We start from the raw sequence: 19,107 nt of genomic DNA on the forward strand, positions 1-19,107 counted from the left end.
AGAAATATCTCGAAATATGTCCGTCAGGCCCCTTCCCTTGAGATAAATCTGCAAATATCTCGGAAACGAAGCGAGCTATGGCAAAATGTTAAGAGACCTTTTTTGTAGAGAATTAAGTTTCCTACTTTTTATGTTCTATGATATTTTTTGATCAGATGCGTAGTTCTCGAGATATATCAAGATATTTGAAAGTTCCGAAGCCGCACCAACATAATAGAGATACAGAAACACCGTGGCCCCTTTCTTTGAGATAACTCTTCCCCTATTGCGAGCTGTAAATGCCACTTCCAGCTTAGCTGTGCAGAAGAAGAACAACAAGAAGAAGAAATATCTCGAAATATGTCCGTCAGGCCCCTTCCCTTGAGATAAATCTGCAAATATCTCGGAAACGAAGCGAGCTATGGCAAAATGTTAAGAGACCTTTTTTGTAGAGAATTAAGTTTCCTACTTTTTATGTTCTATGATATTTTTTGATCAGATGCGTAGTTCTCGAGATATATCAAGATATTTAAAAGTTCCGAAGCCGCACCAACATAATAGAGATACAGAAACACCGTGGCCCCTTTCTTTGAGATAACTCTGCTCTATTGCGAGCTGTAAATGCCACTCCCAGCTTAGCTGTGCAGAAGAAGAACAACAAGAAGAAGAAATATCTCGAAATATGTCCGTCAGGCCAGTTCCTTTGAGCTGAATCTGCAAATATCGCGGAAACGAAGCGAGCTATGGCAAAATGTTAAGAGACATTTTTTGTAGAGAATTATGTTTCCTACAATTTATGTTCTATGATATTTTTTGATCAGAAGCGTAGTTATCGAGATACATCGAGATACTTAAAAGTTCCGAAGCCGCACCAACATAATAGAGATACAGAAACACCGTGGCCCCTTTCTTTGAGATAACTCTGCACTAGTGCGAGCCGCAAATGCCACTTCCAGCTTAGCTGTGCAGAAGAAGAACAACAAGAAGAAGAAGTATCTCGAAATATGTCCGTCAGGCCCCTTCCCTTGAGATATATCTGCAAATATCTCGGAAACGAAGCGAGCTATGGCAAAATGTTAAGAGACCTTTTTTGTAGAGAATTATGTTTCCTACAATTTACGTTCTATGATATTTTTTGATCAGAAGCGTAGTTTTCGAGATACATCGAGATATTTAAAAGTTCCGAAGCCGCACCAACATAATATGGATACAGAAACACCGTGGCCCCTTTCTTTGAGATAACTCTGCACTAGTGCGAGCCGCAAATGCCACTTCCAGCTTAGCTGTGCAGAAGAAGAACAACAAGAAGAAGAAATATCTCGAAATATGTCCGTCAGGCCCCTTCCCTTGAGATAAATCTGCAAATATCTCGGAAACGAAGCGAGCTATGGCAAAATGTTAAGAGACCTTTTTTGTAGAGAATTAAGCTTCCTACTTTTTATCTTCTATGATATTTTTTGATCAGATGCGTAGTTCTCGAGATATATCAAGATATTTAAAAGTTCCGAAGCCGCACCAACATAATAGAGATACAGAAACACCGTGGCCCCTCTCTTTGAGATAACTCTGCACTATTGCGAGCTGGAAATGCCACTTCCAGTTTAGCTGTGCAGAAGAAGAACAACAAGAAGAAGAAATATCCCGAAATATGTCCGTTAGGCCCCTTCCCTTGAGATAAATCTGCAAATATCTCGGAAACGAAGCGAGCTATTGCAAAATGTTAAGAGACCTCTTTTGTAGAGAATTAAGTTTCCCACTTTTTATGTTCTATGATATTTTTTGATCAGATGCGTAGTTCTCGAGATATATCAAGATATTTAAAAGTTCCGAAGCCGCACCAACATAATAGAGATACAGAAACACCGTGGCCCCTTTCTTTGAGATAACTCTGCACTATTGCGAGCTGTGAATGCCACTTCCAGTTTAGCTGTGCAGAAGAAGAACAACAAGAAGCAGAAATATCTCGAAATATGTCCGTCAGGCCCCTTCCCTTGAGATAAATCTGCAAATATCTCGGAAACGAAGCGAGCTATGGCAAAATGTTAACAGACCTTTTTTGTAGAGAATTATGTTTCCTACAATTTATGTTGTATGATATTTTTTGATCAGATGCGTAGTTCTCGAGATGCATCGAGATATTTAAAAGTTCCGAAGCCGAACCAACATAATAGATATACAGAAACACCGTGGCCCCTTTCTTTGAGATAACTCTGCACTAGTGCGAGCCGCAAATGCCACTTCCAGCTTAGCTGTGCAGAAGAAGAACAACAAGAAGAAGAAATATCTGGAAATATGTCCGTCAGGCCCCTTCCCTTGAGATATATCTGCAAATATCTCGGAAACGAAGCGAGCTATGGCAAAATGTTAAGAGACCTCTTTTGTAGAGAATTAAGTTTCCTACTTTTTATGTTCTATGATATTTTTTGATCAGATGCGTAGTTCTCGAGATATATCAAGATATTTAAAAGTTCCGAAGCCGCACCAACATAATAGAGATACAGAAACACCGTGGCCCCTTTCTTTGAGATAACTCTGCACTATTGCGAGCTGTAAATGCCACTTCCAGCTTAGCTGTGCAGAAGAAGAACAACAAGAAGAAGAAATATCTCGAAATATGTCCGTCAGGCCAGTTCCTTTGAGCTGAATCTGCAAATATCGCGGAAACGAAGCGAGCTATGGCAAAATGTTAAGAGACATTTTTTGTAGAGAATTATGTTTCCTACAATTTATGTTCTATGATATTTTTTGATCAGAAGCGTAGTTATCGAGATACATCGAGATACTTAAAAGTTCCGAAGCCGCACCAACATAATAGAGATACAGAAACACCGTGGCCCCTTTCTTTGAGATAACTCTGCACTAGTGCGAGCCGCAAATGCCACTTCCAGCTTAGCTGTGCAGAAGAAGAACAACAAGAAGAAGAAGTATCTCGAAATATGTCCGTCAGGCCCCTTCCCTTGAGATATATCTGCAAATATCTCGGAAACGAAGCGAGCTATGGCAAAATGTTAAGAGACCTTTTTTGTAGAGAATTATGTTTCCTACAATTTACGTTCTATGATATTTTTTGATCAGAAGCGTAGTTTTCGAGATACATCGAGATATTTAAAAGTTCCGAAGCCGCACCAACATAATAGGGATACAGAAACACCGTGGCCCCTTTCTTTGAGATAACTCTGCACTAGTGCGAGCCGCAAATGCCACTTCCAGCTTAGCTGTGCAGAAGAAGAACAACAAGAAGAAGAAATATCTCGAAATATGTCCGTCAGGCCCCTTCCCTTGAGATAAATCTGCAAATATCTCGGAAACGAAGCGAGCTATGGCAAAATGTTAAGAGACCTTTTTTGTAGAGAATTAAGCTTCCTACTTTTTATCTTCTATGATATTTTTTGATCAGATGCGTAGTTCTCGAGATATATCAAGATATTTAAAAGTTCCGAAGCCGCACCAACATAATAGAGATACAGAAACACCGTGGCCCCTCTCTTTGAGATAACTCTGCACTATTGCGAGCTGGAAATGCCACTTCCAGTTTAGCTGTGCAGAAGAAGAACAACAAGAAGAAGAAATATCCCGAAATATGTCCGTTAGGCCCCTTCCCTTGAGATAAATCAGCAAATATCTCGGAAACGAAGCGAGCTATTGCAAAATGTTAAGAGACCTCTTTTGTAGAGAATTAAGTTTCCCACTTTTTATGTTCTATGATATTTTTTGATCAGATGCGTAGTTCTCGAGATATATCAAGATATTTAAAAGTTCCGAAGCCGCACCAACATAATAGAGATACAGAAACACCGTGGCCCCTTTCTTTGAGATAACTCTGCACTATTGCGAGCTGTGAATGCCACTTCCAGTTTAGCTGTGCAGAAGAAGAACAACAAGAAGCAGAAATATCTCGAAATATGTCCGTCAGGCCCCTTCCCTTGAGATAAATCTGCAAATATCTCGGAAACGAAGCGAGCTATGGCAAAATGTTAACAGACCTTTTTTGTAGAGAATTATGTTTCCTACAATTTATGTTGTATGATATTTTTTGATCAGATGCGTAGTTCTCGAGATGCATCGAGATATTTAAAAGTTCCGAAGCCGAACCAACATAATAGATATACAGAAACACCGTGGCCCCTTTCTTTGAGATAACTCTGCACTAGTGCGAGCCGCAAATGCCACTTCCAGCTTAGCTGTGCAGAAGAAGAACAACAAGAAGAAGAAATATCTGGAAATATGTCCGTCAGGCCCCTTCCCTTGAGATATATCTGCAAATATCTCGGAAACGAAGCGAGCTATGGCAAAATGTTAAGAGACCTCTTTTGTAGAGAATTAAGTTTCCTACTTTTTATGTTCTATGATATTTTTTGATCAGATGCGTAGTTCTCGAGATATATCAAGATATTTAAAAGTTCCGAAGCCGCACCAACATAATAGAGATACAGAAACACCGTGGCCCCTTTCTTTGAGATAACTCTGCACTATTGCGAGCTGTAAATGCCACTTCCAGCTTAGCTGTGCAGAAGAAGAACAACAAGAAGAAGAAATATCTCGAAATATGTCCGTCAGGCCCCTTCCCTTGAGATATATCTGCAAATATCTCGGAAACGAAGCGAGCTATGGCAAAATGTTAAGAGACCTTTTTTGTAGAGAATTATGTTTCCTACAATTTATGTTCTATGATATTTTTTGATCAGAAGCGTAGTTTTCGAGATATATCGAGATATTTAAAAGTTCCGAAGCCGCACCAACATAATAGAGATACAGAAACACCGTGGCCCCTTTCGTTGAGATAACTCTGCACTAGAGCGAGCCGCAAATGCCACTTCCAGCTTAGCTGTGCAGAAGAAGAACAACAAGAAGAAGAAATATCTCGAAATATGTCCGTCAGGCCCCTTCCCTTGAGATAAATCTGCACATATCTCGGAAACGAAGCGAGCTATGGCAAAATGTTAAGAGACCTCTTTTGTAGAGAATTAAGTTTCCTACTTTTTATGTTCTATGATATTTTTTGATCAGATGCGTAGTTCTCGAGATATATCAAGATATTTAAAAGTTCCGAAGCCGCACCAACATAATAGAGATACAGAAACACCGTGGCCCCTTTCTTTGAGATAACTCTGCACTATTGCGAGCTGTAAATGCCACTTCCAGCTTAGCTGTGCAGAAGAAGAACAACAAGAAGAAGAAATATCTCGAAATATGTCCGTCAGGCCCCTTCCCTTGAGATATATCTGCAAATATCTCGGAAACGAAGCGAGCTATGGCAAAATGTTAAGAGACCTTTTTTGTAGAGAATTAAGTTTCCTACTTTTTATGTTCTATGATATTTTTTGATCAGATGCGTAGTTCTCGAGATATATCAAGATATTTAAAAGTTCCGAAGCCGCACCAACATAATAGAGATACAGAAACACCGTGGCCCCTTTCTTTGAGATAACTCTGCACTATTGCGAGCTGCAAATGCCACTTCCAGCTTAGCTGTGCAGAGGAAGAACAACAAGAAGAAGAAATATCTCGAAATATGTCCGTCAGGCCAGTTCCTTTGAGCTGAATCTGCAAATATCTCGGAAACGAAGCGAGCTATGGCAAAATGTTAAGAGACCTTTTTTGTAGAGAATTATGTTTCCTACAATTTATGTTCTATGATATTTTTTGATCAGAAGCGTAGTTTTCGAGATACATCGAGATATTTAAAAGTTCCGAAGCCGCACCAACATAATAGAGATACAGAAACACCGTGGCCCCTTTCTTTGAGATAACGCTGCACTAGTGCGAGCCGCAAATGCCACTTCCAGCTTAGCTGTGCAGAAGAAGAACAACAAGAAGAAGAAATATCTCGAAATATGTCCGGCAGGCCCCTTCCCTTGAGATATATCTGTAAATATCTCGGAAACGAAGCGAGCTATGGCAAAATGTTAAGAGACCTTTTTTGTAGAGAATTCTGTTTCCTACAATTTATGTTCTATGATATTTTTTGATCAGACGCGTAGTTTTCGAGATATATCGAGATATTTAAAAGTTCCGAAGCCGCACCAACATAATAGAGATACAGAAACACCGTGGCCCCTTTCTTTGAGATAACTCTGCACTAGTGCGAGCCGCAAATGCCACTTCCAGCTTAGCTGTGCAGAAGAAGAACAACAAGAAGAAGAAATATCTCGAAATATGTCCGTCAGGCCCCTTCCCTTGAGATAAATCTGCAAATATCTCGGAAACGAAGCGAGCTATGGCAAAATGTTAAGAGACCTTTTTTGTAGAGAATTAAGTTTCCTACTTTTTATGTTCTATGATATTTTTTGATCAGATGCGTAGTTCTCGAGATACATCGAGATATTTAAAAGTTCCGAAGCCGCACCAACATAATAGAGATACAGAAGCACCGTGGCCCCTTTTTTTGAGATAACTCTGCACTAGTGCGAGCCGCAAATGCCACTTCCAGCTTAGCTGTGCAGAAGAAGAACAACAAGAAGAAGAAATATCTCGAAATATGTCCGTCAGGCCAGTTCCCTTGAGATAAATCTGCAAATATCTCGGAAACGAAGCGAGCTATGGCAAAATGTTAAGAGACCTTTTTTGTAGAGAATTAAGTTTCCTACTTTTTATGTTCTATGATATTTTTTGATCAGATGCGTAGTTCTCGAGATATATCAAGATATTTAAAAGTTCCGAAGCCGCGCCAACATAATAGAGATACAGAAACACCGTGGCCCCTTTCTTTGAGATAACTCTGCACTATTGCGAGCTGCAAATGCCACTTCCAGCTTAGCTGTGCAGAGGAAGAACAACAAGAAGAAGAAATATCTCGAAATATGTCCGTCAGGCCAGTTCCTTTGAGCTGAATCTGCAAATATCTCGGAAACGAAGCGAGCTATGGCAAAATGTTAAGAGACCTTTTTTGTAGAGAATTATGTTTCCTACAATTTATGTTGTATGATATTTTTTGATCAGAAGCGTAGTTTTCGAGATCTTTCGAGATATTTAAAAGTTCCGAAGCCGCACCAACATAATAGAGGTACAGAAACACCGTGGCCCCTTTCTTTGAGATAACTCTGCACTAGTGCGAGCCGCAAATGCCACTTCCAGCTTAGCTGTGCAGAAGAAGAACAACAAGAAGAAGAAATATCTCGAAATATGTCCGTCAGGCCCCTTCCCTTGAGATAAATCTGCAAATATCTCGGAAACGAAGCGAGCTATGGCAAAATGTTAAGAGACCTTTTTTGTAGAGAATTAAGTTTCCTACTTTTTATGTTCGATGATATTTTTTGATCAGATGCGTAGTTCTCGAGATATATCAAGATATTTAAAAGTTCCGAAGCCGCACCAACATAATAGAGATACAGAAACACCGTGGCCCCTTTCTTTGAGATAACTCTGCACTATTGCGAGCTGCAAATGCCACTTCCAGCTTAGCTGTGCAGAGGAAGAACAACAAGAAGAAGAAATATCTCGAAATATGTCCGTCAGGCCAGTTCCTTTGAGCTGAATCTGCAAATATCTCGGAAACGAAGCGAGCTGTGGCAAAATGTTAAGAGACGTTTTTTGTAGAGAATTATGTTTCCTACAATTTATGTTCTATGATATTTTTTGATCAGAAGCGTAGTTTTCGAGATATATCGAGATATTTAAAAGTTCCGAAGCCGCACCAACATAATAGAGATACAGAAACACCGTGGCCCCTTTCGTTGAGATAACTCTGCACTAGAGCGAGCCGCAAATGCCACTTCCAGCTTAGCTGTGCAGAAGAAGAACAACAAGAAGAAGAAATATCTCGAAATATGTCCGTCAGGCCCCTTCCCTTGAGATAAATCTGCACATATCTCGGAAACGAAGCGAGCTATGGCAAAATGTTAAGAGACCTCTTTTGTAGAGAATTAAGTTTCCTACTTTTTATGTTCTATGATATTTTTTGATCAGATGCGTAGTTCTCGAGATATATCAAGATATTTAAAAGTTCCGAAGCCGCACCAACATAATAGAGATACAGAAACACCGTGGCCCCTTTCTTTGAGATAACTCTGCACTATTGCGAGCTGTAAATGCCACTTCCAGCTTAGCTGTGCAGAAGAAGAACAACAAGAAGAAGAAATATCTCGAAATATGTCCGTCAGGCCCCTTCCCTTGAGATATATCTGCAAATATCTCGGAAACGAAGCGAGCTATGGCAAAATGTTAAGAGACCTTTTTTGTAGAGAATTAAGTTTCCTACTTTTTATGTTCTATGATATTTTTTGATCAGATGCGTAGTTCTCGAGATATATCAAGATATTTAAAAGTTCCGAAGCCGCACCAACATAATAGAGATACAGAAACACCGTGGCCCCTTTCTTTGAGATAACTCTGCACTATTGCGAGCTGCAAATGCCACTTCCAGCTTAGCTGTGCAGAGGAAGAACAACAAGAAGAAGAAATATCTCGAAATATGTCCGTCAGGCCAGTTCCTTTGAGCTGAATCTGCAAATATCTCGGAAACGAAGCGAGCTATGGCAAAATGTTAAGAGACCTTTTTTGTAGAGAATTATGTTTCCTACAATTTATGTTCTATGATATTTTTTGATCAGAAGCGTAGTTTTCGAGATACATCGAGATATTTAAAAGTTCCGAAGCCGCACCAACATAATAGAGATACAGAAACACCGTGGCCCCTTTCTTTGAGATAACGCTGCACTAGTGCGAGCCGCAAATGCCACTTCCAGCTTAGCTGTGCAGAAGAAGAACAACAAGAAGAAGAAATATCTCGAAATATGTCCGGCAGGCCCCTTCCCTTGAGATATATCTGCAAATATCTCGGAAACGAAGCGAGCTATGGCAAAATGTTAAGAGACCTTTTTTGTAGAGAATTCTGTTTCCTACAATTTATGTTCTATGATATTTTTTGATCAGACGCGTAGTTTTCGAGATATATCGAGATATTTAAAAGTTCCGAAGCCGCACCAACATAATAGAGATACAGAAACACCGTGGCCCCTTTCTTTGAGATAACTCTGCACTAGTGCGAGCCGCAAATGCCACTTCCAGCTTAGCTGTGCAGAAGAAGAACAACAAGAAGAAGAAATATCTCGAAATATGTCCGTCAGGCCCCTTCCCTTGAGATAAATCTGCAAATATCTCGGAAACGAAGCGAGCTATGGCAAAATGTTAAGAGACCTTTTTTGTAGAGAATTAAGTTTCCTACTTTTTATGTTCTATGATATTTTTTGATCAGATGCGTAGTTCTCGAGATACATCGAGATATTTAAAAGTTCCGAAGCCGCACCAACATAATAGAGATACAGAAGCACCGTGGCCCCTTTTTTTGAGATAACTCTGCACTAGTGCGAGCCGCAAATGCCACTTCCAGCTTAGCTGTGCAGAAGAAGAACAACAAGAAGAAGAAATATCTCGAAATATGTCCGTCAGGCCAGTTCCCTTGAGATAAATCTGCAAATATCTCGGAAACGAAGCGAGCTATGGCAAAATGTTAAGAGACCTTTTTTGTAGAGAATTAAGTTTCCTACTTTTTATGTTCTATGATATTTTTTGATCAGATGCGTAGTTCTCGAGATATATCAAGATATTTAAAAGTTCCGAAGCCGCGCCAACATAATAGAGATACAGAAACACCGTGGCCCCTTTCTTTGAGATAACTCTGCACTATTGCGAGCTGCAAATGCCACTTCCAGCTTAGCTGTGCAGAGGAAGAACAACAAGAAGAAGAAATATCTCGAAATATGTCCGTCAGGCCAGTTCCTTTGAGCTGAATCTGCAAATATCTCGGAAACGAAGCGAGCTATGGCAAAATGTTAAGAGACCTTTTTTGTAGAGAATTATGTTTCCTACAATTTATGTTGTATGATATTTTTTGATCAGAAGCGTAGTTTTCGAGATCTTTCGAGATATTTAAAAGTTCCGAAGCCGCACCAACATAATAGAGGTACAGAAACACCGTGGCCCCTTTCTTTGAGATAACTCTGCACTAGTGCGAGCCGCAAATGCCACTTCCAGCTTAGCTGTGCAGAAGAAGAACAACAAGAAGAAGAAATATCTCGAAATATGTCCGTCAGGCCCCTTCCCTTGAGATAAATCTGCAAATATCTCGGAAACGAAGCGAGCTATGGCAAAATGTTAAGAGACCTTTTTTGTAGAGAATTAAGTTTCCTACTTTTTATGTTCGATGATATTTTTTGATCAGATGCGTAGTTCTCGAGATATATCAAGATATTTAAAAGTTCCGAAGCCGCACCAACATAATAGAGATACAGAAACACCGTGGCCCCTTTCTTTGAGATAACTCTGCACTATTGCGAGCTGCAAATGCCACTTCCAGCTTAGCTGTGCAGAGGAAGAACAACAAGAAGAAGAAATATCTCGAAATATGTCCGTCAGGCCAGTTCCTTTGAGCTGAATCTGCAAATATCTCGGAAACGAAGCGAGCTGTGGCAAAATGTTAAGAGACGTTTTTTGTAGAGAATTATGTTTCCTACAATTTATGTTCTATGATATTTTTTGATCAGAAGCGTAGTTTTCGAGATATATCGAGATATTTAAAAGTTCCGAAGCCGCACCAACATAATAGGGATACAGAAACACCGTGGCCCCTTTCTCTGAGATAACTCTGCACTAGTGCGAGCCGCAAATGCCACTTCCAGCTTAGCTGTGCAGAAGAAGAACAACAAGAAGAAGAAATATCTCGAAATATGTCCGTCAGGCCCCTTCCCTTGAGATAAATCTGCAAATATCTCGGAAACGAAGCGAGCTATGGCAAAATGTTAAGAGACCTTTTTTGTAGAGAATTAACTTTCCTACTTTTTATGTTCTATGATATTTTTTGATCAGATGCGTAGTTCTCGAGATATATCAAGATATTTAAAAGTTCCGAAGCCGCACCAACATAATAGAGATACAGAAGCACCGTGGCCCCTTTTTTTGAGATAACTCTGCACCAGTGCGAGCCGCAAATCCCACTTCCAGCTTAGCTGTGCAGAAGAAGAACAACAAGAAGAAGAAATATCTCGAAATATGTCCGTCAGGCCCCTTCCCTTGAGATATATCTGCAAATATCTCGGAAACGAAGCGAGCTATGGCAAAATGTTAAGAGACCTTTTTTGTAGAGAATTCTGTTTCCTACAATTTATGTTCTATGATATTTTTTGATCAGAAGCGTAGTTTTCGAGATATATCGAGATATTTAAAAGTTCCGAAGCCGCACCAACATAATAGAGGTACAGAAACACCGTGGCCCCTTTCTTTGAGATAACTCTGCACTAGTGCGAGCCGCAAATGCCACTTCCAGCTTAGCTGTGCAGAAGAAGAACAACAAGAAGAAGAAATATCTCGTAATATGTCCGTCAGGCCCCTTCCCTTGAGATAAATCTGCAAATATCTCGGAAACGAAGCGAGCTATGGCAAAATGTTAAGAGACCTTTTTTGTAGAGAATTAAGTTTCCTACTTTTTATTTTCTATGATATTTTTTGATCAGATGCGTAGTTCTCGAGATATATCAAGATATTTAAAAGTTCCGAAGCCGCACCAACATAATAGAGATACAGAAACACCGTGGCCCCTTTCTTTGAGATAACTCTGCACTATTGCGAGCTGCAAATGCCACTTCCAGCTTAGCTGCGCAGAGGAAGAACAACAAGAAGAAGAAATATCTCGAAATATGTCCGTCAGGCCAGTTCCTTTGAGCTGAATCTGCAAATATCTCGGAAACGAAGCGAGCTGTGGCAAAATGTTAAGAGACGTTTTTTGTAGAGAATTATGTTTCCTACAATTTATGTTCTATGATATTTTTTGATCAGAAGCGTAGTTTTCGAGATATATCGAGATATTTAAAAGTTCCGAAGCCGCACCAACATAATAGGGATACAGAAACACCGTGGCCCCTTTCTCTGAGATAACTCTGCACTAGTGCGAGCCGCAAATGCCACTTCCAGCTTAGCTGTGCAGAAGAAGAACAACAAGAAGAAGAAATATCTCGAAATATGTCCGTCAGGCCCCTTCCCTTGAGATAAATCTGCAAATATCTCGGAAACGAAGCGAGCTATGGCAAAATGTTAAGAGACCTTTTTTGTAGAGAATTAAGTTTCCTACTTTTTATGTTCTATGATATTTTTTGATCAGATGCGTAGTTCTCGAGATATATCAAGATATTTAAAAGTTCCGAAGCCGCACCAACATAATAGAGATACAGAAACACCGTGGCCCCTTTCTTTGAGATAACTCTGCACTATTGCGAGCTGTAAATGCCACTTCCAGCTTAGCTGTGCAGAAGAAGAACAACAAGAAGAAGAAATATCTCGAAATATGTCCGTCAGGCCCCTTCCCTTGAGATATATATGCAAATATCTCGGAAACGAAGCGAGCTATGGCAAAATGTTAAGAGACCTTTTTTGTAGAGAATTATGTTTCCTACAATTTATGTTGTATGATATTTTTTGATCAGAAGCGTAGTTTTCGAGATACATCGAGATATTTAAAAGTTCCGAAGCCGCACCAACATAATAGAGATACAGAAGCACCGTGGCCCCTTTTTTTGAGATAACTCTGCACTAGTGCGAGCCGCAAATGCCACTTCCAGCTTAGCTGTGCAGAAGAAGAACAACAAGAAGAAGAAATATCTCGAAATATGTCCGTCAGGCCCCTTCCCTTGAGATATATCTGCAAATATCTCGGAAACGAAGCGAGCTATGGCAAAATGTTAAGAGACCTTTTTTGTAGAGAATTCTGTTTCCTACAATTTATGTTCTATGATATTTTTTGATCAGAAGCGTAGTTTTCGAGATATATCGAGATATTGAAAAGTTCCGAAGCCGCACCAACATAATAGAGGTACAGAAACACCGTGGCCCCTTTCTTTGAGATAACTCTGCACTAGTGCGAGCCGCAAATGCCACTTCCAGCTTAGCTGTGCAGAAGAAGAACAACAAGAAGAAGAAATATCTCGAAATATGTCCGTCAGGCCCCTTCCCTTGAGATAAATCTGCAAATATCTCGGAAACGAAGCGAGCTATGGCAAAATGTTAAGAGACCTTTTTTGTAGAGAATTAAGTTTCCTACTTTTCATGTTCTATGATATTTTTTGATCAGATGCGTAGTTCTCGAGATATATCAAGATATTTAAAAGTTCCGAAGCCGCACCAACATAATAGAGATACAGAAACACCGTGGCCCCTTTCTTTGAGATAACTCTGCACTATTGCGAGCTGCAAATGCCACTTCCAGCTTAGCTGTGCAGAGGAAGAACAACAAGAAGAAGAAATATCTCGAAATATGTCCGTCAGGCCAGTTCCTTTGAGCTGAATCTGCAAATATCTCGGAAACGAAGCGAGCTATGGCAAAATGTTAAGAGACCTTTTTTGTAGAGAATTATGTTTCCTACAATTTATGTTGTATGATATTTTTTGATCAGAAGCGTAGTTTTCGAGATATATCGAGATATTTAAAAGTTCCGAAGCCGCACCAACATAATAGAGGTACAGAAACACCGTGGCCCCTTTCTTTGAGATAACTCTGCACTAGTGCGAGCCGCAAATGCCACTTCCAGCTTAGCTGTGCAGAAGAAGAACAACAAGAAGAAGAAATATCTCGAAATATGTCCGTCAGGCCCCTTCCCTTGAGATAAATCTGCAAATATCTCGGAAACGAAGCGAGCTATGGCAAAATGTTAAGAGACCTTTTTTGTAGAGAATTAAGTTTCCTACTTTTTATGTTCTATGATATTTTTTGATCAGATGCGTAGTTCTCGAGATATATCAAGATATTTAAAAGTTCCGAAGCCGCACCAACATAATAGAGATACAGAAACACCGTGGCCCCTTTCTTTGAGATAACTCTGCACTATTGCGAGCTGCAAATGCCACTTCCAGCTTAGCTGTGCAGAGGAAGAACAACAAGAAGAAGAAATATCTCGAAATATGTCCGTCAGGCCAGTTCCTTTGAGCTGAATCTGCAAATATCTCGGAAACGAAGCGAGCTGTGGCAAAATGTTAAGAGACGTTTTTTGTAGAGAATTATGTTTCCTACAATTTATGTTCTATGATATTTTTTGATCAGAAGCGTAGTTTTCGAGATATATCGAGATATTTAAAAGTTCCGAAGCCGCACCAACATAATAGGGATACAGAAACACCGTGGCCCCTTTCTCTGAGATAACTCTGCACTAGTGCGAGCCGCAAATGCCACTTCCAGCTTAGCTGTGCAGAAGAAGAACAACAAGAAGAAGAAATATCTCGAAATATGTCCGTCAGGCCCCTTCCCTTGAGATAAATCTGCAAATATCTCGGAAACGAAGCGAGCTATGGCAAAATGTTAAGAGACCTTTTTTGTAGAGAATTAAGTTTCCTACTTTTTATGTTCTATGATATTTTTTGATCAGATGCGTAGTTCTCGAGATATATCAAGATATTTAAAAGTTCCGAAGCCGCACCAACATAATAGAGATACAGAAACACCGTGGCCCCTTTCTTTGAGATAACTCTGCACTATTGCGAGCTGTAAATGCCACTTCCAGCTTAGCTGTGCAGAAGAAGAACAACAAGAAGAAGAAATATCTCGAAATATGTCCGTCAGGCCCCTTCCCTTGAGATATATCTGCAAATATCTCGGAAACGAAGCGAGCTATGGCAAAATGTTAAGAGACCTTTTTTGTAGAGAATTAAGTTTCCTACTTTTTATGTTCTATGATATTTTTTGATCAGATGCGTAGTTCTCGAGATATATCAAGATATTTAAAAGTTCCGAAGCCGCACCAACATAATAGAGATACAGAAACACCGTGGCCCCTTTCTTTGAGATAACTCTGCACTATTGCGAGCTGTAAATGCCACTTCCAGCTTAGCTGTGCAGAAGAAGAACAACAAGAAGAAGAAATATCTCGAAATATGTCCGTCAGGCCCCTTCCCTTGAGATATATCTGCAAATATCTCGGAAACGAAGCGAGCTATGGCAAAATGTTAAGAGACCTTTTTTGTAGAGAATTATGTTTCCTACAATTTATGTTCTATGATATTTTTTGATCAGAAGCGTAGTTTTCGAGATATATCGAGATATTTAAAAGTTCCGAAGCCGCACCAACATAATAGAGATACAGAAACACCGTGGCCCCTTTCTTTGAGATAACTCTGCACTAGTGCGAGCTGCAAATGCCACTTCCAGCTTAGCTGTGCAGAAGAAGAACAACAAGAAGAAGAAATATCTCGAAATATGTCCGTCAGGCCCCTTCCCTTGAGATATATCTGCAAATATCTCGGAAACGAAGCGAGCTATGGCAAAATGTTAAGAGACCTTTTTTGTAGAGAATTAAGTTTCCTACTTTTTATGTTCTATGATATTTTTTGATCAGATGCGTAGTTCTCGAGATATATCAAGATATTTAAAAGTTCCGAAGCCGCACCAACATAATAGAGATACAGAAACACCGTGGCCCCTTTCTTTGAGATAACTCTGCACTATTGCGAGCTGTAAATGCCACTTCCAGCTTAGCTGTGCAGAAGAAGAACAACAAGAAGAAGAAATATCTCGAAATATGTCCGTCAGGCCCCTTCCCTTGAGATATATCTGCAAATATCTCGGAAACGAAGCGAGCTATGGCAAAATGTTAAGAGACCTTTTTTGTAGAGAATTATGTTTCCTACAATTTATGTTCTATGATATTTTTTGATCAGAAGCGTAGTTTTCGAGATATATCGAGATATTTAAAAGTTCCGAAGCCGCACCAACATAATAGAGATACAGAAACACCGTGGCCCCTTTCTTTGAGATAACTCTGCACTAGTGCGAGCTGCAAATGCCACTTCCAGCTTAGCTGTGCAGAAGAAGAACAACAAGAAGAAGAAGTATCTCGAAATATGTCCGTCAGGCCCGTTCCTTTGAGCTGAATCTGCAAATATCTCGGAAACGAAGCGAGCTATGGCAAAATGTTAAGAGACGTTTTTTATAGAGAATTATGTTTCCTACAATTTATGTTCTATGATATTTTTTGATCAGATGCGTAGTTCTCGAGATATATCAAGATATTTAAAAGTTCCGAAGCCGCACCAACATAATAGAGATACAGAAACACCGTGGCCCCTTTCTTTGAGATAACTCTGCACTATTGCGAGCTGCAAATGCCACTTCCAGCTTAGCTGTGCAGAAGAAGAACAACAAGAAGAAGAAGTATCTCGAAATATGTCCGTCAGGCCCGTTCCTTTGAGCTGAATCTGCAAATATCTCGGAAACGAAGCGAGCTATGGCAAAATGTTAAGAGACGTTTTTTATAGAGAATTATGTTTCCTACAATTTATGTTCTATGATATTTTTTGATCAGATGCGTAGTTCTCGAGATATATCAAGATATTTAAAAGTTCCGAAGCCGCACCAACATAATAGAGATACAGAAACACCGTGGCCCCTTTCTTTGAGATAACTCTGCACTATTGCGAGCTGTAAATGCCACTTCCAGCTTAGCTGTGCAGAAGAAGAACAACAAGAAGAAGAAATATCTCGAAATATGTCCGTCAGGCCCCTTCCCTTGAGATATATCTGCAAATATCTCGGAAACGAAGCGAGCTATGGCAAAATGTTAAGAGACCTTTTTTGTAGAGAATTAAGTTTCCTACTTTTTATGTTCTATGATATTTTTTGATCAGATGCGTAGTTCTCGAGATATATCAAGATATTTAAAAGTTCCGAAGCCGCACCAACATAATAGAGATACAGAAACACCGTGGCCCCTTTCTTTGAGATAACTCTGCACTATTGCGAGCTGTAAATGCCACTTCCAGCTTAGCTGTGCAGAAGAAGAACAACAAGAAGAAGAAATATCTCGAAATATGTCCGTCAGGCCCCTTCCCTTGAGATAAATCTGCAAATATCTCGGAAACGAAGCGACCTATGGCAAAATGTTCAGAGACCTTTTTTGTAGAGAATTAAGTTTCCTACTTTTTATGTTCTATGATATTTTTCGATCAGATGCGTAGTTCTCGAGATATATCAAGATATTTAAAAGTTCCGAAGCCGCACCAACATAATAGAGATACAGAAACACCGTGGCCCCTTTCTTTGAGATAACTCTGCACTAGTGCGAGCCGCAAATGCCACTTCCAGCTTAGCTGTGCAGAAGAAGAACAACAAGAAGAAGAAATATCTCGAAATATGTCCGTCAGGCCAGTTCCTTTGAGCTGAATCTGCAAATATCTCGGAAACGAAGCGAGCTGTGGCAAAATGTTAAGAGACGTTTTTTGTAGAGAATTATGTTTCCTACAATTTATGTTCTATGATATTTTTTGATCAGAAGCGTGGTTTTCGAGATATATCGAGATATTTAAAAGTTCCGAAGCCGCACCAACATAATAGGGATACAGAAACACCGTGGCCCCTTTCTCTGAGATAACTCTGCACTAGTGCGAGCCGCAAATGCCACTTCCAGCTTAGCTGTGCAGAAGAAGAACAACAAGAAGAAGAAATATCTCGAAATATGTCCGTCAGGCCCCTTCCCTTGAGATAAATCTGCAAATATCTCGGAAACGAAGCGAGCTATGGCAAAATGTTAAGAGACCTTTTTTGTAGAGAATTAAGTTTCCTACTTTTTATGTTCTATGATATTTTTTGATCAGATGCGTAGTTCTCGAGATATATCAAGATATTTAAAAGTTCCGAAGCCGCACCAACATAATAGAGATACAGAAACACCGTGGCCCCTTCCTTTGAGATAACTCTGCACTATTGCGAGCTGTAAATGCCACTTCCAGCTTAGCTGTGCTGAAGAAGAACCACAAGACGAAGAAATATCTCGAAATATGTCCGTCAGGCCCCTTCCCTTGAGATATATCTGCAAATATCTCGGAAACGAAGCGAGCTATGGCAAAATGTTAAGAGACAGTTTTTGTAGAGAATTAAGTTTCCTACTTTTTATGTTCTATGATATTTTTTGATCAGATGCGTAGTTCTCGAGATATATCAAGATATTTAAAAGTTCCGAAGCCGCACCAACATAATAGAGATACAGAAACACCGTGGCCCCTTTCTTTGAGATAACTCTGCACTATTGCGAGCTGTAAATGCCACTTCCAGCTTAGCTGTGCAGAAGAAGAACAACAAGAAGAAGAAATATCTCGAAATATGTCCGTCAGGCCCCTTCCCTTGAGATAAATCTGCAAATATCTCGAAAACGAAGCGACCTATGGCAAAATGTTCAGAGACCTTTTTTGTAGAGAATTAAGTTTCCTACTTTTTACGTTCTATGATATTTTTCGATCAGATGCGTAGTTCTCGAGATATATCAAGATATTTAAAAGTTCCGAAGCCGCACCAACATAATAGAGATACAGAAACACCGTGGCCCCTTTCTTTGAGATAACTCTGCACTAGTGCGAGCTGCAAATGCCACTTCCAGCTTAGCTGTGCAGAAGAAGGACAACAAGAAGAAGAAGTATCTCGAAATATGTCCGTCAGGCCCGTTCCTTTGAGCTGAATCTGCAAATATCTCGGAAACAAAGCGAGCTATGGCAAAATCTTAAGAGACGTTTTTTGTAGAGAATTACGTTTCCTACAATTTATGTTCTATGATATTTTTTGATCAGAAGCGTAGTTTTCGAGATACATCGAGATATTTAAAAGTTCCGAAGCCGCACCAACATAATAGAGATACAGAAACACCGTGGCCCCTTTCTTTGAGATAACTCTGCACTAGTGCGAGCCGCAAATGCCACTTCCAGCTTAGCTGTGCAGAAGAAGAACAACAAGAAGAAGAAATATCTCGAAATATGTCCGTCAGGCCCCTTCCCTTGAGATAAATCTGCAAATATCTCGGAAACGAAGCGAGCTATGGCAAAATGTTAAGAGACCTTTTTTGTAGAGAATTAAGTTTACTACTTTTTATGTTCTACGATATTTTTTGATCAGATGCGTAGTTCTCGAGATATATCAAGATATTTAAAAGTTCCGAATCCGCACCAACATAATAGAGATACAGAAACACCGTGGCCCCTTTCTTTGAGATAACTCTGCACTATTGCGAGCTGTAAATGCCACTTCCAGCTTAGCTGTGGAGAAGAAGAACAACAAGAAGAAGAAATATCTCGAAATATGTCCGTCAGGCCCCTTCCCTTGAGATAAATCTGCACATATCTCGGAAACGAAGCGAGCTATGGCAAAATGTTAAGAGACGTTTTTTGTAG

This window comes from Osmia lignaria, unplaced genomic scaffold (assembly GCF_051020975.1).
Source record: "Osmia lignaria lignaria isolate PbOS001 unplaced genomic scaffold, iyOsmLign1 scaffold0003, whole genome shotgun sequence".
NCBI classification, from domain to species: Eukaryota; Metazoa; Arthropoda; class Insecta; order Hymenoptera; family Megachilidae; genus Osmia; species Osmia lignaria.